The 24,527-nt window shown below is 40.7% G+C and overlaps 1 long non-coding RNA gene across 1 annotated transcript; it reads right to left on the reverse strand.

The window, feature by feature from the left end:
- Nucleotides 1-10,238: 10,238 nt before the first annotated feature.
- Nucleotides 10,239-21,174, reverse strand: LOC122547988. Its single transcript, XR_006311136.1, has 2 exons — nucleotides 20,978-21,174; nucleotides 10,239-12,174 (listed from the first exon to the last, which is right to left on the reverse strand). It is a non-coding gene; the product is annotated as an uncharacterized LOC122547988 (long non-coding RNA).
- Between the last annotated feature and the right edge of the window lie 3,353 nt (nucleotides 21,175-24,527).

The raw sequence follows: 24,527 nt of genomic DNA on the forward strand, positions 1-24,527 counted from the left end.
GTGGATGACTAGAAAAACAATTCAACTGTCCAGTCGTCGTTAGTGGGGAGATGGGGGTTGGGGTTGGGGTTGTGTGGTGGTAAAGGAATTTGAACTAGTCGAGGGATATGGAACTAGGTGCACAAGTCGGAACTTGTATGGATGATTTTGCCAAGAAATTTGAACGTAGATGAGGAAGAGGACGAGCCAAAAATGGATGGCAATTGCCGTGTCTTTCTTAGACATGGCCGTTATTTCTAGATTTATGTCAAGAAATCTAACTAAAGAAAGTGCTATTTATACTGTGCCTTCCATTGTACTTCTAATTAGGCTGATTAAATATTGTTTAAGCATGTTGAGCTAGATTTTACCAGCCTTCTGGAAACAAGTAAAGAAATAGGACGGCTTACAAAATGGCAGCAGAAACCCAATGTCTTCCCGTTGCCATGGGATATTCTGAATGATCAGAGACAGATCAGATGACTGGCTGATAAACAATCACTTTCCACAACCCTGTTAATATTTTCAGGGTTGTGGTTACGGCTGAGAGGTTCAGGCAATGGTTTAGAAATCCAATAGGGTTTCCCTGTGTTCTGCCATCCGCACTTCTCCAATCCTAGCTTGAACCAAGTGCCTGTGTGTGAAGAGTTAACATGGGACACACAAAATACCATTGGTCTTTTACTGTGATCAGACTGCACCACCAACCCAATGGCTAAACGAATACACCCTCCAGGAATACACCCTCTCAAAGACTGTCTGGAGTGTGGGGAGTGGTGGAGGCAGCTTTATGGTTACTCGATGGTCAATGGTGGGAGTCTGTCTGTGAAAACCTGTGACTATCCTGCACCACTAGAGGGTTTGATCCTCTCATTACTGGCACGTGTCTAGCTGGCGTTGAAGAGCCAAATCAAGAAAAGATGATGCACCCTTTGACAGCACATCAACCTGAGCAGCAGTCATGTCTCCACATGACGCTGCCAATGTTGGCAAGGCTGCTGACACAGAACATAGAACTGTACAGCACAGGAATGGACCCTTTGGCCCAGGATGTTATGCTGAACATGAAGCCAAATTAAACTAATCCCTTCTGTCTGCCCTTGGTCCACATCCCTCAATTCCTTGCATATTCATGTGCTTATCTATAACTCCCTTAAATGACCCTATCGTATCTGCCTTTACCACCACCCCTGGCAGTGCATTCCAGACTCCTACCACTCTCTGTGTAAAAAACTTGCCCCTTACATCTCCTTTGAAATTTCCCCCGCTCACCTTAAATGCATCCCTTCTAATAATAGACATTTAAACTCTGGGAAAAATATTCTGACCATTAACCCTATCTATGCATCTTATCATGTTACAGACTTCTATCAAGTCTCCCCTCAGCCTCCACTGCTCCAGAGGAAACAACCCGAGGGTTTCTAGCCTCTCCTTATAGCTCAGACCCTTGAATCCAGGCAGTGTTCTGGTAAACTTCTTCCATACCCTCTCCAAAGCCTCCACATCCTTCCTGTAATGTGACAACCAGAATTGAACACAATACCCTTAAGTGCAGCTTAACCAAAGTCTTATAAAGCTGCAACATTACATCATGACTCTTGTACTCAATTTCCCAATCAATAAAGGCAAGCATACCCATGCCTTCTTTACCACTCTATCTACCTGTGTTGCCACTTTCAGGGAGCTATGGACTCAAACCCTAAGATCCCTCTGTACATCAATGCTGTTCAGGGTCCTGGGCAAGCCAAATCTGAATTCACGTGGTCAAGTCACCATGGATCCTTCACAACTTAATCATCTGGATGAGCCTACCATGAGGGACCTTGTCTAAAGCGTTATTAAAATACAGGTAGACAATGTCCACTGCTCTACCTTCATTGATCACCTTTGTCACGACCTTGAAAAATTCAATTGAGTTGGTAAGACATGACCTGCCCTGCACAAAGCCATGCTGACTGTCCCTAATTAGGCCATGCTTTTCCAGATGCACGTAAAGCCTATCCCTAAGAATTCTCTCCAATAGCCTCCCAACAACTGATGTGAGACTCACCGGTCTATAGTTTCCCAGTTCCCTATCACCCTTCTTGAACAGAGGAACAACATTTGCTACTCGCCAGTCCTCCAGAACCTCTCCAGTAGCTAGCAAGGATACAAACATCATGATTAGACCAGCAGCAGGGAGAGGCTGATATCCTGACTTGTAATGGCTTACCAGTCAGTGCCAGTCAAACCATCCTCTTTCCCCCTCCATCCTGGGATCCCAACATCTGACTGTGCAGGTTTGGGATTCACATTTTCATCTCATGTGATGCAGAACTGGGATTTAGAAAAATTCAGCCTAGAGTCTCTATCCCCCTGATGTAGAAAACAGGACAGATAACCTGCACTGGGAGAACCACCTTGCTGTTCAAAAAGGGTAATGGGGTGTTAATCAGATCAACATCTCAAACAGCAGCCATAATTGGCAGCATTATCCGAGAGAGTGCTGCATTGACAGCAACAGCTGAGAAAGTGTCCATGACCACTCGCTATAAGGCTTGGACTCACAACCTTCTGACTATGATAGACACCCAGTGATCCATATTTGGCCTCACAAAAGTTAAAGGAAAGGAGATTCGTTTTTCAAAAACTGACATTTATGAGAGAGTCAACCTTAAGAAATTCAGTGCTCAGCCCTTTGACCCTTGCAAAAGAATGAAAACTATTTCAGAAGGCCATATACAACACAGAGGAAGATCAAACATTCCTTGGTGGACAAATGCAAGCTCTATGAAACAAATTTATAGTTAGTCCCACTCTCCTGCATTTTCCCATTCACTCTGCACAATTTCCCTGTTTGTATGGGCTCAAATCTCTTGTTACCAGTAATATACTCAGTGCATTTAGAGTCATGGAGATGACTTTGTTCCAACTCGTCCATGCCAATGAGATGACCTAAATTAATCTAGTCCCATTTGCCAGCATTTGGCCCCAATCTGCCAAAACCCTTCCTATTTATATGTCCATCCAGACGGTTTTTAAATCTTATAATTGAAACAGCCTCGAACACCTCCTCTGGCAGTTCATTCCATAAACCCACCACCTGCTGTGTGAAAAACTTGTCCCTTAGGTCCCTTTTAAATATTTCCTCTCTCACCATAAACTTACTCCCTCTAGTTTTGGACTCCCCTACCCTGTGGAAAAGACTTTGACTATTCACCCTCTCCATGCCCCTCATGATTTTGCAAACTTCTGTATAGTCACCCCTCAGCTTCTGACGGTCCAGGTAAAATAGCCTGCGCCTATTCAGCCTCTCCCTATAGCTCAATCCCTCCAACCCTGGCAACATCCTTGGTAAATCTTTACTGAACCCTTTCAAGTTCACAACATCTTTCCTATAGCAGGGAGACAAGTATTCCATAAGTGACCGAACCAATGGCCTGTTCAGCCGCAACATGACCTCCCAACCCCTGTACCCAATGTACTGACCAATAAATGCAAGCATACCAAATGCCTTCTTCACTACCCTGTCTATCTGCAACTCCACTTTCAAGGAACTATGAAGATGCACTCCAAGGTCTCCTTGTTCGGCAACACTCCCCAGGTCATTACCATTAAGTACATAAGTCCGAAAATGTAGCACCTCCACATTTATCTAAATTAAAGTCCATCTGCCACTTCTCGGCCCATCTGATTGAAGTCCCTTTGTACTCTGAGGTGACCTTCTTCACTGTCCACTACACCACCAATTTTGGTATCATCTGCAAACTTCCTAACCATACCTCCTATGTTCATATCCATATTATTTATACGAATAACAAAAAGCAGGCACCAATCCTTGTGGCACACCGCTAGTCACAGACCTCCTGTCTGAAAAGCAACCTTCCATTCTCTGCCTCCTATCTTTGAGCCAGTTTTGTATCCAAATGGCTAGTTCTCCCCATATTCTATGTGACCTAACCTTGATAACCAGTTGACAATATGGAACTTTGTCACATGCCTTACTAAGTCCACATAGATCACATCCACCACTCTGCCTTCATTAATCCTCTTTGTTATTTCTTCAAAAAACTCAAAGCATTGGTTTAAGGTGAGAGGGAAAAGATTTAAGAGGGATCTAAGGGACAACTTTTTCCTGGATTGAGCTGCCAGAGGAAGTGGTGGAGGCTGGTACAATTACAACATTTAAAAGGCACGTGGATAGATACGTGAACAGGAAAGGTTTAGGAGGATATGGGGCAAACTTATTTAGGATATCTGGTTGGCATGGACAAATTGGACTGAAAGATCTATTTCTGTGCTGTATATCTCTATGACTCTAATTTAGTGAGACACAATTTCCCATACACAAAGACATGTTGACTATCCCAAATCAGTCCTTGCCTTTCCAAATACATGTAAATCCTGTTCTTCAGAATCCCCTCCAACAACTTACTCACCACTGATGTCAGGCTCACTGGCTTCTCCTTTCTTAAATAATTGCAACACATTAGCCAGCCTCCAGTCTTCCAGCACCACGCACGTTGTTATCAATGATACAAATATCTAAGCAAAGGGCCCAGCAACCACTTCCCTAGCTTCCCACACAGTTCTAGGGTACACCTGACCTGGTCATAGGGATTTATCCACTTTATCCATTTTAAGACAAGCAGCAACTCCTCCTCTGAATTATGGACATTTTTCAAGATGTTACTATTTATTTCCCCAAGTTGTCTAGTTTCCATATCCTTCTCCACTGTAAACACTGATGCAAAATATTCATTTAACATCTCACCTATCCCCTGCGGTTTCACACATAGGCAGTCTTGCTGATCTTTAAGGGGCTCTATTCTCTCCCCTGTTACTCTTTTGTCCTTAGTGTATTTGTAGTATCCCTTTGGATTCTCCTTGAACCTATTTGGCAAAACTATCTTGCGTCCCCTTTTTGCCCTCCTGATTTCCCTCTCAATTATATTCCTACTGTCCTTATACTCCTCTCAGGATTCACTCAATCCCTGCTGTCTATACCTGATATATGTTTCCTTCTTTTTCTTGATCAGAACCTCAATTTCTCTGGTCATTCAGCATTCCTTAAATCTATGAGCCTTGTCCTTCACTCTAACAGGAACATACTGTCTCATTATTTCATTTTAGAAGGCTTCCTACTTTCCAGCCATCCCTTTACCTGTGAATATCTGCCCCAATCAATATTTGAAAGTTCTTGCCGAATATCATCAAAATTGACCTTCCTCCAATTTAAAGCTTTAACTTTTAGATCTGGTCTATCCTTTTCAGTAAGTATTTTAGAAATAATAGAATTATGATCATTTGTCCCAAGTGCTCCCCCACTGACACCTCAGTCACTGCCTTATTCCCCAAGAGAAGGTCAAGTTTTGCTCCTTTTCTAGTAGGTACATCCACATACTGAATAAGAAAATGTTCTTGCACACATTTCACAAGTTCCTCTCCATCCGATTTCTTAACACTATGGCAGCACCAGTCTATGTTTAAAAAGTTATAATCCCTTACCATTACCACCCTATTATTCTTAAAGATAACTGAGATCTCCTTACATTAATACTGCTAGGAATAATTATTAACTAACCCTGCCAAATAAACTGAAAATTTCTACTGCTTTATCACAGCTGGTGCTTTTGTTTCACTTTCTATCCACTGATGCTCACAAAAGATTGTAAACAGGACACAGTCAATAAATTTTGCAAGTATTTTCACATTCATAAATGATGTATCTGATAATCTCAGCAAAATATTAAAAATTTAGAGAAATTTGAATCAACTGATAAGAACATTGGGTTCATGGTAAATTACGACAATGACAAAACTTTGCAAGCATGAAGTGAAGTTGGAATTTAAAATGAGAAATAAAATAATGTTGAAAAAAAAATTCACTAGCTTGTTTGGTGCCATGTTTTATATTATTGATTCTCTAATGGTGTCATATTTGGCCCAACTCAAATAAAAGAAATTGAGTTCAAATCCCACTCCAGTAACAGACAGACAAAGTTAAGACTGATGTGGAGGTGCCGGTGTTGGACTGGGGTGTACAAAGTTAAAAATCACACAACACCAGGTTATAATCCAACAGGTTTATTTGGAAGTAACATTGTAGTGTAGTGCTGCAGTTCTATTTTAAAGAGCATGGGTGTTCACTCCAGTGTCCATGCCAACATTTTTCTGTTAACTCACATCACTAAAACCATACTTTCTGGTCAATTTTACAATGCAATGTATGTGCTAGATGTGCTTAAATTGACAGTATTCCCAGCCTGACCCTAGATGTTAACCTTGCTTTGAATATCCAACTTCTGTTCTTGGGGTGAGAGTGATGGTAAAAGGAGAAAGTGAGGTCTGCAGATGCTGGAGATCAAAGTTGAAACTTTATTGCTGGAACAGCACAGCAGGTCAGGCAGCATCCAGGGAACAGGAGATTCGACGTTTCGGGCACAGGCCCTTCTTCAGGAATGAGCAGAGAGTGTTCAGCAGGAGAAGATAAAAGGTAGGGAGGAGGGACTTGGAGGAGGGGCGTTGGAAATGTGATAGGTGGAAAGAGGTCAAGGTGAGGGTGATAGGTCGGAGTAGTGGAGTGGGAGGGGGAGTTGAAATGCTGTGCTACAAGGTGGTTGGGTTGGTTCGTCCGGGTGGCCCAGAGGTGCTCTCTGGCCCAGAGATGGTAAAAGGGCCATCCTTTGGATAAGTATTTGTGGACAAGCTCGCAATCAACAGTCACAAGTTACTTTTCTGGCTTTTAAAAGCTTTTGGTGTTCCACACATATCATAATAGGGAGAAAATTTTGACATTCTTCAAGTGAATTACCTCCACGAGACTTTCATACGTGGCTTTTACTTTAAGTGTCTGCAGCCATCAGTTGTTTTACCTTCTCAAACGCTATGTAAGTTTGCTTGGGGTGCTTACAAAGCTTCAGGACCAAATCAAAACCATTGAGGATAGTCACTTTATAATCTATGAAAGTCCCCTCAGAAAACTTGGCATGAACCTCACAGGCTTTGGCTGGTATCATGTTCCGCATTAGCAGCATCCAGTTTTCCACAGGCCATTTCATTTGATTTGCCATTTTACCAAATGAAATGAAAAATGTCTCTCAGTCCCTTTCTTCAAATATTGAGATTGTTAAAGCACAAGTAAACAGCTTGGCTCTTGGCCTCAATTTGGGGGCAGATCTTAATTTGAGCTGATTTATTGTCACATTTACTGAGAAACTCCTTGACAGTACCTTCTCTGGGTTCATTAGCACAAGGCAGTTTGTGGGAGTTTGCTGAAATTAATTGGCTTCCGTGTTTCCTACATTACATTCGTCTGTGCACTTCAAAAAGTACTTCATTGGCAATAAAATACTTAAGGATCCTCCTATGTCATGAAATGCAAGTCCTTCTTTCTTCATGTAACAGATCTGAGTCCCACATATACAGGAAAGCTTCTAGAATGGCAAATCTTTGATGTTTAGGTTAGTAAAATCATGAAGCAATCAATCTGCAATGGACTACATGCAAATGGGAGTCAGTTTGCCAGTAACCTTCAGTCTAGTTATATTGAGTTTAGTTGAATCTGTGACATTTAATCATTTCAGCAAACAAGGTCAACTCCTGAGTATAGTAGTTTGTGTCATAATTAGACCTTGCTTGCTTTGGTTTAAAAGAGCACTCATTTATAGCATTTCCTCCCCCTTCAAGATCAGACAAGGTAGATTCATGCAGGGATTTTACAGAAAAGCCACAAAAAAAAAACAGAAATTGTTTCTTTTCCTCTACAATCCTGTACTAAATACTGATCATACTCTGTGTGGAAAAGGATTGCCTAATACAAGTCTACTGTACAAATCAGATCCCAAAATGAAAGTCTAAAAGTATAATTCAAACCTATTTAAACATGGATTACCTTGTCTTACCTCACAGTTTAACAAGAAAGAATATATATTTTGCATGAGCTCAGGATGCCTTGAGGTGCAATAATAATGTGCTTTTGAAGTACAGTCATTGTTGCAGTGATGGAAATACAACTGCCAATTTATATGACAGCTAGCAAGCTCCCACAGCCAACGATATAACTGGTAAAATGACCAGTGCCATGGTAATGTTCCTCCCTACAAATAAGGAGGTCCAGATTTAAGTACCACCTGCTTCAGAAGTGTGTCATAACATCTCTGAACAGGGCGATTAAAAAATATCTGTAATGTTTGTTGAAAGGGACATAATAGTGAATGGAGCAGAGAGAACACCCTTACTCTTCTTTGAAACAGCACATGGAATTTTTTACTTTGACCTGAGAAGGCAAATGGGCTCTCAGTTTAAAATTTCACCAAAGAGACAGCACTTCCAATTCTGTAACACGCCATCCTTCCAGTTGTACTGGATGTCAGACAAGGTTACGCTCTTATATTGGTTTGCAGTTAAAAAATGTCTTGATTTTGAAATTCACATCCTTGTATCAAATCCTTCCATGGATTCACCCTTCCCTTTCTCTGTAAATTGCTCCAGCCCCACAAACACTCTGATATATCTGTGCTCGCTTGAATGCCAGCCTCTTCAGCATCATTGATTTTAATCACCTCAGTATTGGTGTCTGTGCACTCAATTGCATGGGCCCTAAACTCCAGAATGCTCTCCTTACACCTTTCTACCTCACTTTCTTCCTTCAAAGGTTCTTCTTAATTAACATAACCATTGATCCAGCTTTTAGTCATCTGACTTAACATTATCTTGTATGACATGTTGTCATACCTTTTTTTCGCAATGCTCTTGTGAAAGGTCTTGCTAACGTTATGGTGCAATGTGAACTTAAGTGAGTGTTTTTGTTTAACAAATGCAGATACCAAACCTGTTTGCTTCAATTGTGTGGGCACATCCACAGCAAATAGCAGATGAAAGAATTTGCATGTGATATTCCATGGCACAATTTCAAGGACAGAATGTTAACTGTTTAAACATGTATGAAGCCTGTTAACAATAGGAAAGGGAAAGAAAGATTACATGACCCAGAGACAGAACCAGCGAAGTATAGAGGAAGAGTGAACTGCTTTAACCCTAGTTGTTAACCAGCTGTACATTATGTTGTACATTATTTTTACATAACCACATCTAAAATGTCAAAAAGTAGGAAGTTATACAGTCATGCTACTCTAAAATCTGATTAAAAAGAAAAAGGACGTATTTTAATCTTTGAAGTTGCATATTAGTGTTAAGTCAATTGCGTTTAACAAAAGCTGTTTCTTTAACGCTGAATTATAATCAACCAAACAGATTTTTCACAGAAAATGTCAAGAAAATTATCAAATTATTTGACTTTCTAAATCACTAAACATTTAATTCAGCATACAAAAGATTTAAACATATTCTTTCACAGCTGAAACATTGAGTAGAACAATAAAGCTAACTCAATTCAGTAACCCATTTAATGCAAATTCTGAAACCAAGTTACTGTTCTGTTAATGGATGACAACGTTGACAATTGTATCATTGCTTATAGAAGTAGCAAAATAAAATAATTATTATTCAGGAAGATATCCTTGTGTTTAGTTGATCCTTTGAAGTTTTTAGATCTGAAATAAATTCTGTACCTTGTTCCTTCTCGTACTGAACAGCAACTTAGTCGCTGTTAATTGAATCGGCGACAACATACTTCACCACTTCTTAACTAACACATATACTACTTTATTACTTACAAGTTACCATCTTGTTTCTGTATGCAACAAAATATTCTATTCATGATCACCTCTATATTTGTCTACCAGTTGGGCAGTGCTTTGATTTTAAAATTCATGTCTTTATTTCTAAATCCTTCCATAGGCTGTGCACCTCCCTATCTCAGTAACCTCCTTTGACCCTACATCTATTCCGGATCTCTGTGTCCCTCCAATTTTGGTCTTTTGCACATCCCTGATTTTCTATTGCTCCCATAGTTTCAGCTGTTTGGTCCTAAACCACTGTAATTCTTTCTGGAAATCTCTCCACATTTTAATGTTAATTTAAAATCTGAAATAGGTACATTTTTGTTAAGCATAGATATTAAGGCATATGGGCCAAAGGCAAGTATATAAAGTTAGATCACAGATCAGCTTTGATCTAATTGAATGAAAGAAAGGACTTAAAGAGCTGAGTGATTAACTCTTGTTTCTATGTTCCTATATCTCTTTTATGAAGCTTCTTCAAACATATGTTTTTGGCTAGGTTTTTGATCACATGCCCGATGATACTAATCATGTGATTCAGCATCAAACTCTTCCTTTGACTGGTCTCCCGCGAAGTACATGGGAAATATTGCTATGTTAATATAAAATAAATGCAATTTATTTTGAATGGTGCACAAAAGAACAAAATGAGCTGATTCAGAAAGCATTTTCCTTAATCTCAGCTCATACTAAACACTTCACTAACAGTTAAGCAGTTTCAGAAGTACAGTCAACTATTGTACTATTGGAAACATGGCAAAGACATTATACATATTAAGATCCTACATATAGCAAGGACATAATTGACCATATAATTTGATTTTTGTGATATTAATTAAGATATAAACATTAGCCAGGTAAGCTCCATTCTTCATTTTTCTTTGAAATAAATGCCTTGGGTTTCACATCCACTTGAGAGGGCCTCAGCTTAATGCTTCGTCTGGACCATGTCACTTCAGGCAGTGTAGCACTTCCTTCACACAGCATTGAAGTGTCAGCATGGATTATGTGTTTAAGTCTCTGGAATCAGACTTGAACTTCAAGTGTGCTGGCAAAGAAAGAACAGCATTACCCACTGAGACAAGACTGACATTATAGCATAGCAGAGTGTTAGTTGGATCAATACATCTTTTTCTGTCAGACATTACCTCTGTTGCTGAAGTTGGGCAGAGATAGTGTATTTGCCCTTGCCAATCTATCAGTCTGTAAATATAGCTCAAAGTCTGATGAACAAATTCAATGAAACATGGTACACAGATTGGATACAGCTCAACAAAGAACTGTTTAGTTTTGGTAAATAAGCAAATCCAGATCCAAATCCTGAATGTGTTTTCTCCCACTAACTTTGGGAGATAGGGCAAATTGACATTTTTTTTAAAGGATGCTTTTGATTGTTTTAGAATGTTGTGGATTGTCTCAGACAGATTTGTGGTGGATTTCACAGCCTTCAAAATGAAAGCTGAATTTTCAAAGCAGGTTGTTGATTAAGGATTAGCCTGAAGCCTCTCAGTGAGATAGAAGTTCTTAATACAAAAGATTTCTTGTTTCAGGACTATAGTTACAGAATGATAAGGAAAAGCTTCAAGAAAGAGTTTTGTAATTATTAAAGCATTAACTGCCTTGCAGAGACATGCACTATACTGTGTGCCATCTTCAGCTGTTTTAATGTGATTCAAGAATGAAGACATTATATGGTTGGATTATGCTTTAAAATGTCAAAGTCTAATAAGTAGAACGACAAAACTGGATCTGGTTAAAATTTAAGTAATACATCTTTAATACCAATAACAGAAAATATATAATGAAATTTGTTTTGTTTTCATATGTAATTCATTTTACTTCATATCATTTTTTCTAAACTTTGATCTTTCTGCCCTTCAATATCCCATTTACTTTGTTGGCAGCTTTCTTGATTATACTATATTGATCTTGTTAGGCTGGGAATATGGCTGATAGATCTGACTGTCTAGCATTTTGAAAAAAAGTAACAAAATACAAGGACAGAAATTTTCCATTTGCAATTAAAACGCACTAAGTAGCAGTGCAGCCCATTTCCCTTTACAATTTTTTTTCTTTTTTCTGTTTTAAATGTTTTTCAATTAGTATAGATAGCATAGATAACATCAAATTCATCATTCCTTCATTTAAAAGCTTCAGCCATGAGCTTCTTCTAAGCGGCAGTTGCTTCCGGCAGTCCAAAGTGGCGGTCTTTCCTAGCTTGTTGGTCTCGGCCTGCGGAGTGATCTCTTATGGAGCAGTTTACCCCAATTTGAGATCTTGACAGTGGTTCAGCTCAATCTTCATCTTTGGCAAGTGCTTCTGGCTCTATGTTCTGACATCGTTTTATCCATGAGTGGTGGTCTTACCCCAACCCAATGATCTGAAGGCTTAGCATTTATTCTAAGTGGCGTTCTTAGCGCTTTCGGCCCAATGGAGTGGCATTTCGGCATTTCAGTTTTTGTCCCATCATGTCGTTCTCATCGTGGATGTTGTTCTCATTCCAGCTGTGTCTATCATCTTCAAGACCAGGAGCCTTTAAATGGAATTTAATGAACTTTGTCTTATATTTACTTTTTGTGACTTATGATTTTACCATGACTTCTGACTTAGAACACTTTTATTGTATTTTTCTTATAAAAAACATGTGACAATAAATTCTAAATTCTAAAATGTTCTGTCTGGAGCTCAATCTGCCATGGTTTACAGTGACTTTGCTCATGCAATTTTTTTCTTTTCATGTCTTTAATCATGCAGCAGGGCTCTTTGGCACCCTTCCCATGGAATCATATAGCAGTAATGGCAGAGAAACTCGCTGTTGCCAGGGACCTCTGTCAATTGTACCACTGGTGCCATGTTTAAAGTCCAGCTATAGCACGGCAAGCCAAGAGCTGGCCCTCACCCTGTAAGACTGAGCCCAAAGGAAAGGGAAACCCGCTCCATGCTTCACAGACAGAAACCTGGAGGGCCTGGTGGATGGGGTGATAAAGAGAAAGGAAGTTCATTTTCTGAGGTCAGTCCGAGCAGTGACAGCAGCAACAACAGAGTGAAGGACAAGAAAGGTGACATACGAGTGACTGCTCAGGAACCAGATTTGCAGACTAATTGTGTCTAAAGTACTAAGATCAGTCATGATCTTGTTAAATGGAGGAGTGCCCTTGAAGGGCTGAATTGCCTACTCCTGCTCTTAACTCCTATGTTTCTATTTACTTACTTTTTGTCGTTATAATCAGCTAGGAATAGAGAGAAGCAGTGAGACAACTGAGTTCGGTGATGAGAAGGTAAGATTGTGTGATCAGTTCCTAGATTATTATCTGTAGTTAATAGTGTTGATTTAGTCAGTTAGGTTTGAATTAGTCAGTTACGTTTGAAATGGCAGGAGAACTGAGCCTGTGGAATGCTCCTCCTGCAATAAGTAGGAATCAAGGACACTTCCAATATCTATGCTGAATACGTATGCAGAAAATACGATCAGCTGCAGCTCCTGATTTGCTGCATAGAGCACCTGGAGCACTACTCATGATGAATCGTCCATGAGGCTGCGGATGTCATTGATAGCACAATTAGCCAATGGTCACATACCAGTAAGGGCTACACATACAGGGAAGAGTTGGGTGACCACCAGGAAGATGAATAAGCATGGACAATCAGTGCAGGAGTCCCCTGTGGCCATTCCCCTCTCAAACAGGTGTACCATTTTAGATACTGATGGAGGAACAACATCTCAGGGGAGAGGTTATTAAATACAATGAAACTGCTGGTCTGAAGTGTTTTGTTCTAATGCAAGGAGTTTGACAGGTAAGGGAGATGAACTTAGGGTTTGGATTAATACATATAACTATAATGTTGTAGCTATTACAGAGATTTGGTGGAAAGAGCGACAAGTGTGGCAGCTTAATGTTCCAGAATTTAAATGTTTCAGGTCAAATAGAGAGGGATGTATAAGAGGTAAGGGAGTTGAGTTTCTGATAAAAGAGGGTATGTTGCAGCTGTCTTGGAGGATGTCTCCGAGACTTATCCAGTGAGACCATATGGGTAGAGTTCCCATCGCTTTGATGAAATATGTACTATAAGCCTCCCAAAGCCAGCAGGTGTTAGAAGAAAACTATAGGGTTGTTGTGATGAGTGATTTTAATTCTCTCTATATTGCCTGGGATTCACTCAGTGCCAGGGGCTTGGATGAGGGGACATTTGTTCGGTGTTCAGGACATTCTTTTGAAACAATATGTAAATTGTCCAACAAGGGAAGGAACCGTACTAGCCCTGGTATTGGGGAATGAGCCCAGCCAAGTGATGAAAGTTGTATTGAGAGAGCATTTTGGAAACAGTAACCATAATTCTGTAAGTTTTAAGTTATTTATGGATAAGGATACGTGTAGTCCTCAGGTGAAAGAACTAAATTGGGGGAAAGCTAATGACCACAATATTAACTCAGGACTGGGGAATGTAGCTGTTTGAAGGTAGATCCACATCTGTAGTTGTAGTCTGTTCAGAATAAAAAGCAGCATGTGGGAATCCTTTAAAAGCCAATCGATGACAGAACCAGCACATTCCTGTGAAAATGAAAGATAAGGATAGCAAAAGTAGGGAACCTTGGATGACAAGAGAAGTTGTGAGCTTAGTCAAAAAAAGGAGGCAACGTAAGGTTTAGGAAGACAGACAGAGCCATTTAAGTATACAAAGTCAACAAGCATTAAAGTAAAACAAGGAATTAGGAGGGCTAAAAGGGCCATTTGGCAAACAAGTTTAAGGGAAATCCCAAGACAAATATAAGGAGCAAGAGGGTAGCTAGGGAAAGGGTAGGTGAGCCTTATGTCAGTGCTAGGGAAATTATTGGAGAAGATTCTTAGTGATAGGATTTATTCACATTTGGAAAAATATGGTTTTATTAGCAGTAGGCACTATGTCTTTGAGCAGGAAGGTCATGTCTCACAAACTTAATTGAATTTTTGTAGAAAGGTGGCAAAGATGATTGATAATGACGGGGCAATAGATGTTAGCAAGGCCTTTGACAAAGACCCTCAAGGCAAAAGGTGAGGTCACATTGGATCCGTGGTGAGCTAGTAAGATGGATACAGACCTGACTTAGTCATGGAAAAGAGAGGAGCAGGGAAAGGTGTTTTACTGAGTGGAGATCTGTGACAAGTGGTGGTCTGCAGGGATCAGTGCTGAAACCCCTATATATAACAAGTGATTTGAACAAAGATTGGGCGAGTGTGGATAAAGAGGAAGAATGCTAGAGGATACAGCAGGACATAGATAGGCTGGAGACTTGGGTGGAGACATGGCAGATGGAGTTTAATCAGGACAAATGTGAGGTGATGCATTTTGGAAGTTCTAATGCAGGAGGGAAGTATACAGTAATTGCAAAACCCCTAATAGCATCAACATACAGAGTGATTAGGCATGCAGGTCCAGTTCCCTGAAAGTAGTAACACAAGTAGATAAGTTGGCCAAGATGGTGAATTTAAAAATCACACAACACCAGGTGATAGTCCAACAGGTTTATTTGGAAGTACAAGTCCCACTAGCATCCTGAAGCAGAAGCTCTCCAAAAGCTTGTACTTCCAAATAAACCTGTTTGACTATCACCTGGTGTTATGTGATTTTTAACTTTGTCCACCCCAGTTCAACACCAACACCTCCACATCAAGATAGCATATGGCATACTTGCCTTCATTGGTCGGGCCACAGAGATTAAAACTTGATGTCATGTTGCAGCTGAATAGAACTTCAATGAGGCCACATTTGGAATATTGTGCAGTTCTGGTCGCCGCAATACCAAAAGGATGTTGCCTGCTTTGGAGAAGGTACAGAATCACATGTTGCCTGGATGTTGTCTGGTTTGGAGGGAATTAGCTATGAGGAGAAATTGGACAGACTTGGTTTATTTTCACTTGAATGGCAAAAAATGTGGGCTGAGCTGATAGATGTTTACCAAATTGAGATGCATAGATAGGACTGGTAGACAGAGTTTTTTTTTCCCAGGTGAGAAATGTCAATTACAAGGGGATATAGGTTTAAGGTAAAAAGGGATAAGTTTAAAGGAAATGCAAGAGGCAAGTTTTTCACACAGAGAGTGGTAAATGCCTGGAAAAAGGACATGGTGGAGGTGGATACAATCGCAATATTTAAGAGGCATCTTGACAGATATATGAATAGGCAAGGGAGTAGAGGGATATGGACTGCATAGAGGCAAAAGATTTTTTATTCAGAAAGTCATCATGTGCCAGCACTGTCTTGGTTAGCCAAAAGTGATTCTGTGCTGTACTGTTCTGTTCTTTGCTCTTTGAAGTGCCACAGGAAACCATGCCGCTTAGCTACCCTGAATCCAGATAGAGCCCAGGCCGGTGCTAAAGCAGAATGCCCAACACTGAAGGAGGAAAGATGGTGATCTTCTGAGCTTTGAAGGGGTCAGTGCAACTATTCCTCTCTGCTACATCACACTCACAGGGCCCCACTCACTCTAATAGTGAAATGGCACACACACTCACTACTCGCATGCAATATCCATTGCATCAACCATTTCATCCTCCCAAACTAATAGCCCTTCCTCTCCCCTGATTCACTGACTGGGAACACTTTAGATTTTCCTTCTATATCATAATTAACTACTCTCCCACCCATTTCCATCATTCCCAAAAACCTTGTTGTTTTATAGAAGGATAAACTGACTCATAACCAAGCTGACAGGGCCAAGATCAGTGGTGGTTGATTGGCATCAAACTCTTTATTCTATATGAGAAGATTAGACACAGGAAAGCATAACAACTCATATGGTACAGGGAGGCATCAATAGCCAACCAAATTTTAGTAAGATTCCACTAGCTGTGCTGCACTGCTCTTTCATTAACATAACATTAATAATTTATCCATCTTAGAAAGGTAGAGCTCTTTCTTCCCTTATGTAAGGACTTGAGGTATCCAGAAAACCTTCACAAAGAGTCCAATGCCAAAGCGCATCCTTGCCTCTGAGGAGGAAGCCAGTGAAGCCTGCGAGAATGCACCAGCAAGGCTTTCTCCTACACCCCCTAACAGCTCAGAGACTTTCACCTTGGTGTGTACTGTTTTACATAGATTAGACTCAGGAGCATCTCTAGTCACGGTGGCTCAGTGGTTAGCACTGCTGCCTCACAGCACCAGGGACTGGTGTTCAATTCCTGCCTCGGGTGACTGTCTGTGTGGAGTTTGCACATTCTCTCCGTGTCTGCGTGGGTTTCCTCCGGGTGCTCCGGTTTCCTCCTACAATCCAAAGTTGTGCAGGTCAGGTGAATTGGCCATGGTAAATTGCCCATAGTGTTAGAGTCAGGGGAATGGGTCTGGGTGGGTTACTCTTCGGAGGGTCGGTGTGGACTTGTTGGGCCTGTTTCCATACTGTAGGGAATCTACTAGATTAAATTAATCTAGTCAGGTAGTCAGGGAAGAAACTCCTGGAGTCTCCAGCACTCAGAGGACTGTCAAGAGTCAGGCACTGGTTGGAACTCCAGGAAGAAGAGGATCCCAAGGTCTCAGCCATTAATGACTTTGTTAAAATGCAGGAACAGCAGGTAGGTTTGTCAGATGCAGTCAGTAAATAGACTGAAAGATGGAGTATTATCAGAACCATGGAGGCTCCAGCATGTCTGTAACTGGCTGTCTCCATGGAAAGATTCTCAACCACCATGGAGACTCAGTTCCACCAGTCAGTTTCTGCTGGATATATCCCCTGCCCTACCCTAACACTTAGCATCAATAGCAAGGTGAGAAAGTGACAAGGATTTCAATCTCATTCCACCTGCCCCTTCCTCCCAGAGAGGCAGTATGGTGCCAAAAGGCACTCACAAAGAGGAGAAGCCACATGCATGAACTCCAGAAGCTCTTCTTAAGACACTCAGAGATTCCTGGCCTCTTCACAAACCCCCTGCCTGAGATTACACAAATTCTGAAGACTAAAAAAAGGATGGCAAGCCTGCATCTAGGCAGGAGATCCTCGACAAGCCTGAACCTCTAGACCTCAATGTTCCTCGGGACAACTGCCCAATTCTTCAGGGCCAACTACAAAACCACAGGTTCCTTTCATCAGCTGTGAAAGTCAGGGCTACATTTAGAGATCATGGGAGGCAAAGGAAGAAAAAGAACAAATAGAGGGAACAGAGGTAGGTTGGGTGAAACAACACAGTAAAAACCCTTTCATTTATGTACACATGTCTTCAGATGCACCTTTAAAACATCTGCTCATGCAATTTTCAGTACTGGAACTGGTTGAGCACTTGTGAGAGTTGAATCACCCCTTCAGATATCCCAAAAGTGAAAGAAATTGTAATGTTCAAGTATTGCTCATCTTTCATAATTAACAGACTGCTTGACTGATCAAAGATCCTTGAATTTTAGTTGATATCCACAACTATGATGTTGCACTTTAACAATGAGGCTAAATTCTATGTACAGAGATTATGGTATGGCCTGGCCTGCATACATCATTCCATGCTGATGCTCTGCTTGTGAGAGTATGGAATCAATAATGATTCCACCCATCTCTACAAGGAAAGTTTAATTCTATATTTCAGCTTTTCAAGGGAGCATTCTGCCATTCAAAGCAAAGATAGACAATAGGCAAATCTCATGAACACACTGGTCAACCAAGAAAAGTGGCACAAATTGTGGCAACTCTCATTCTCTCTATATTTTCCTAACTTGCTTGGTATTGCTCACAACATTCCAGGCAGGGCAAAGTTCTACAACATGCTACTGTAGACAAAATGACATATTGGATGGAGATTACATCACATTATAGAAATTATGTAGCTGGAGATCAATAATTTCAGGCCTAGGACGTTTCTGTAGAGTTCCTCAGCGTTATGTCCATCCTCAGAAGCTTCATTGATGACATTCCCTTGATTGATGGGAATAATCTTTGATGATTTCACAGTGTTTAGTTCCATTTCCTATTCCTCAAATAATGAAGCAATGCATGTCCATACACAGCAAAATCTGAATGACCAATGTGTTTAATTGTGAAAATAAAGAGATACAATGTTAAAGCATCAAGGTTGAAGCCTCACACCCGGCTTCCTATAAGGACTCCATTCCATTCTCATTTTTTCCCCAGTACATCCGTTACAATGATGCTACCTTGCATAAGGGTGCTCTGACATGACCTTTTTTCCTCAACTCCTGAAGATTCTCTTGGGGCAGAATTGGGGGTGACATGGTGGCTCAGTAGTTGGCACTACTGCCAGAGTCCCAGGTTCAATTCCAGACTCGAGCGACTGTCTGTATGAAGTTTGCACATTCTCCCTGTGTCTGCATGAGTTTCCTCCCACATTGCACAAAGATGTGCAGGTCAGGTGTATTGGCCATGCTAAATTGCCCATACTGTTAGGTGCATCATTCAGAGGGAAATGGGTCTGGGTGGGTTACTCTTCGGAGGATTGGTTGGGCCAAAGGGCCTGTTTCCACACTGTAGAGTATCTAATCTAATCTAGAACATTCAGCTAACTGAGTCTGCTTCACCATTTTTTCATGGCTAATAATGTTTATCTCAACCCCATTCTCTTGCCTTCTCCCCATAACCCTTGATCCCCTTAGTAATCAAGAACCTATCTATCTTTGTCTTAAAAACATTCAATGACTTAGTCTCCAAACCTTCTGTGGCAATTAATTCCACAGATTTGTCATCCTCTGATGAAATCTCCCCTTATTTCAGTGCTAAAGGGTCATCCCTTCACTCTGAGGCTATGCCCTCAAGCCCTAGTCTCACCTACTAGCGGAAACATCTTCTCCATCTCCTCTCTATCCAGGCCTCTCAGTATTCTGTAATCACTACAATGAGTTGGACCAGTATGTGACATTCATAAATCTAGGACTTTCGTGGTATTGTTACAGCCTCTGAGCCAGAAGGTCCAGGTTGAAGTCTAACTTACGCCATTCATGTCTCACAACATGTCTGAACATGTTGGTTCAAAATACAAGGGCCTCTTGTGGTGATATCCCGGCTCTGAGATGATTGACATCTAGCAACTACGTCAGTCTTCCTTTGTGGAGCTATGACTCCCAGCCAGCAGAGTTTTACCACTGACTTCAACTGTACTCTGCCACACTTAGTCATTTTTGGACCAAAACTATAACGTTTTGATTAAATTATTCATAGTGTTTCTTTTAGTATATTTGAAAGGAGCAGGACAGGAAAACGTGCTACGCCCTGATTCATATTTTCAGCAAAGGGCATTATTTAAATCATTTATCAGGAAATGTCTCATGAAGCCTCGGGATTCCATGCAACCACTTTTAAAAAGTTGTAACCTTAGTCTCCAATTACTGACGGCACCTCCGAAAGGACAGCCAGCCTCGATGTTTGCCCACAGACTTGGGAGGGGGCTCTAAACTACAGATTCAGAAAGCTTTGAGGGCAACGATATTTTTTTAAATCCTTTGCTATGAATGTAAAACTAAATGGGATCTCTAACGTTCCAGGCGCAGAAAGCCCAAATGCCTACAGGGCACTTTCAAGGAGATCCAACATATCGTCTTATGCAAAACGGAAGCTCTTAAAAATTAATCAGGGACTTTCCAGGCACGAAGCACCGATTCATTCCACAAATTCTTTACATTCCTCTCTCTTGTTTCCAGCAAGATTAATTAAGCCATCCGTGAAATATATCCAGTTCCTGATCCCTCCCACGCAAAGGGAGAACTGACTGTTCCTGCATAAGTGATCCTGGCTCTGCACGCTTGTTTGTTATCAAAAACCCTGTTCCCTCTCAAAATCAACTTTCTGATCTCAGATTCAGGAAATCCTACTATTCCGAAATTGTTCTCAAACTGCAGCTGTTAGAACCGTACGTCTGTCTTATATTCCTTCCCCACTCCCCTTTGTGCCTTGCAGAAATTCGCTCATTAAAGATAAACAGCCTGACGCTGCAGCGAAATATCTCGCATCCGGTCCGGGAGGCTGCATTAACCAATGCCTGTTCCACTCGGACGATCGTATTTCTAGCCAATTAAAGCGTGACTCAGGATCACGCACTGAACACATCAGCAGCAACAGTACGTTGCCTCTGAACATAACTGTGAGTCATTCACATCACACGATACCCAGTCGTGACTACTTCAGAGGACCAAATAGAACCTATACGTTTACAAGTCTCATCTTGTTCCTCAATCCTCCTCACGAATGCAATATCGACCTCGTCGTTTTCTGTTTCTTCCTATATCCTCCACCCTAACACAGACGCAAATCTATTTCATTCATAAAATTTGTAAGGGTACAGTCCAAAGTATTTAAGTACAACGCGAATACAATTCAGCTTTTCCTCCACTTTGAAGCGTCCCAGTTCGAATACAATGCTCTTGATACTCACAATGTGCATTCCAGGGCAGGCATTAGAATTGGAGGAGCACACACAGAGTTTTAGGGCAAAGGAGGTTACAGGGAGAGAGGAAAATACTGCATGTTACTCTAAATCCTTCCTTCGGTACTGCATTAAGTCATCAGCCTTGACTATGAGTTTAAGGCAGTAAAGTCAGAGTCACTGACTGTGACTCAGAAGTGAAAATAGTGTCCATTCAGTTACAGCTGGCACTGGTATCTTGAGTAACTTTGAGTACCTATCTGTAATGTGAACTGTTTTATAAACTTGGAGATAGTAAGGACTGCAGATGCTGGAAGTCAGTGTGAATATAATGTGGAGCTTGGAAAGGCACAGGAGGTCAGGCAGCATCAGAGGAGCAGGAAAGTCAACATTTCAGGTCAAGACCCTTCATCAGGAGGGTCTGGAGAGGAAACATCGACTTTCTGTTCCTTCGAAGCTGCCTGAATTGCTGTGCCTTTCCAGTTCCACATTTTATCAACTATATTTTATAAAGTTATGTGTAGGTCTTACTTTCACAGCCTCATCACCTCTCTGTGTCCATTATCTCATCATTGCCCTAGAATTCTCCGAAGTACTTGCACTTTTCAAATTCTGGGCTCTTATGCATACCACTCCATTAATGATGATCATGCTTTCAGTTACCTCAGAACTCACTCTAGAAATGCCTCTCTGCCTCTTTTAGTTCTCTAACTAACAATAAGGTGTCCCTTAAAACCCATTGCTTTTACAAACTTTTGGCCATTTGTCTTAGAATCTCCAAGTGGCTTATCGTCAAGTATTATCTGCTAACTCCTATCAAGTGCATTTCTATGTTTTACTACATGGGAACTACTAGGTAAATGCATTTATTGTCAAATATTGTGCTATCGACTCTGATCTCCAGCATCTGCAGTCCTCACTTTCTCTTAAGTATTATAATATGGTAACCTCTAGCTAGAATGTGCTCTACTCATGCCTTAGATACATGACTGATACAGATCAAACATAAGAGTCATAGGAAATAGGACCAGAAGTAGTCTAATCAGCCTATCATGCCTATCCATCACTCAAATAGATCATGGCTGATCTACTTATCTTAATGTTCAAACATTATCCCCATATTCCTTGATATTTTAATATCTAGAAACCTATCAGCCTCTGTCTTAAACATGCTGAATGACTGAGCCTCTACACCCTCTGGGTAAGGAATTGCAAAGATTTGCCAATCTGAGTGAAGACATTCCTTCTCAACTAAGTCTTAAATGATCTCCCTCTTGTTCTGAGAATGTGTCCCCAGTTCAAGGACCCTCAACAACAAGAAACACTGTTCCTGCATCAATCCTATCTAGCCCTGTAAGAACTTTGCTTGCATCAATGAGATAAACACAGAGAAGAACATGAAACGCTGTTCTGGCTGCTTTTGGTTCTCCCTTGCCCTTCACTGCTTCAATTTCCCACAGCTCCCTTCATTTTTCCTTCCCTTCTTCCTCACAAACTCCCAGCCATCTCTCTCACTTCCACCACCAAGCCACCAAACGTATGTGCAGCAGGGAGCTGGAGGCAACATTTAGTGTGGGAGTGGATAAGAGGGAGCAGTAAAGAGACTTGAATGGGAGGTCCAGGTAGTTCTCTCATAACACCATAGTTCGGTTCCCATGCGATGTCGCTTTATAAGAAAATCGTGCAAACCAGCATCATTGAAACTAATGGAGCTGGAATCGTGTTATAGCCAGTACAGGTAAGGAAAGTTCATGTTCTACAAATATTAGTCTAAATTCGGCATTCGTGTTGTGGCTAATTCATGTTGTGCAAACACGTGCTATAGGAGAACCACCTATACAAGGAATTGAACGGCAGAAGGTGGATGTATATATTGACACAAGCAGTTGGAGAAAGTGTGTGGATGCCAGTGGACAGAGTGAGAGATTACTTCCTGATTTTCTTTTCCAGGTTGCTGGTGACAATAATTACATCTAAAAATTAATGGTGAGAATTATGGTCTAAGCGCTCCAATGGCCTTCTCACTGAATTGTTCTCCTGTTTTTAATTTTTCTCCTACTAAAATTAAAATGTACTAATCTGAACAGGGCAATGTTACTGATGTGTCATTTCAGTTTTAAACCAATCAGAGTCATATAGCACAAAAACAGATCCTTCTGTCCAACTCATCCATGCTGACCAGGTATTCCAAAATGAACTAACCCCATTTGCCTGCATCTTGTCCATATGTTTCCAAATCTTTTCAATTCATGTACCTGTCCAAATGTCTTTTAAATGTTTTAATTTTACCCAACTCTACCACTTTCTCTGAGAGCTCATTCCATACATGCATCACCCACTATTGAAAACATTGCTTCTCAAGTCCCTTTTAAATTTTTCCCCTCTCAATCACACAAAGAATGTTAATGTGTGTGCCCCTCACTCCCTGCTTCATTTGTTTATATATTGTTCATTGTAAACACCTATCTATAACAATTAAACAGGCTGATCTACAATTGCTTCAGCACACTATTTTGGCTGACACTTCAATGGAATGCTGCATCAGCACAATCGCCACTGCCTAAATGAGATGTAAGCCTAAATGCAGGCTCCCCTCTGAGGTGGATATGAAATATCCCATCAAATTACAAAAGTGTTTTTACTGGCATCCTGGCCAAAAAAACTCACCCTTGTTCAACATCATTAAAACAGTCAGATTATTATTACACATTATTATAGGAGCTGGCTGTGCACAAATTGGCTGGCATGATTTCAGCATTACATTTGAAATTGTCCCACAAAAACCCTTCTTTAGTTGTAAAGCACGTTGTGACCTCCTCAGTTGGTGAAAGGTGTGATATAAATACAAATCTATTAAAGAAATTTTGCTGATAGTTTGTGAACTTAATTTTGGAATTCGTATATACTTCCTTAAAAAAAACAAAAATCATCAGCTTTATTCCAGCAAGCCTGGGGGTATTTTTGCAGATGACACCAAAATGTGCATAAGATCAGTAATTTTGTACTAATGAATAGTTTGCAGGTTGATTTAGATGGGCTTGGTGACAAAGCTCCTGCATAGCAGGTGCCATTTAATGTAGCTGAGTCAAGCACTTGGGTTTAGAGACTCTCGAGATGCAGCAGGAAAACACCTTGAAGCTGGTATTTAAGCTTCATTAAAGGATAGTAGATGAGTCTACTATATAGAATTGAGAACGTTCTTGTGACAAGTTGTGGTTATTTTTGTTGTAAAAAGAAAGATAATTTTGACCCATATTTAAAAACATAATAAGTGAGTGCTGCTCTAATAAGACACACCTGTTTGTAAGTCTGGATTTAACATGCAATTTTCAGCTGATTTACTGATTATCATAATTTGAATTTGCCTGAGATCCCAATCCAGAACTAAGTTCAGCACTCAAAATGTTGATTGGAGGCAAATTCTGTACAGAGGGCTCCTTGCATCCGCTTCCACTGAAGGTGTTTGGAATGCCCTAGCTGGTATATACTGTCACATTCCAGGGACACATAATGCACATAGGCTCACGGCTATATCACTGGAAAGCTCAGGAAAGGAGGC

This window comes from Chiloscyllium plagiosum, unplaced genomic scaffold, assembly GCF_004010195.1.
Source record: "Chiloscyllium plagiosum isolate BGI_BamShark_2017 unplaced genomic scaffold, ASM401019v2 scaf_10646, whole genome shotgun sequence".
NCBI classification, from domain to species: domain Eukaryota; kingdom Metazoa; phylum Chordata; class Chondrichthyes; order Orectolobiformes; family Hemiscylliidae; genus Chiloscyllium; species Chiloscyllium plagiosum.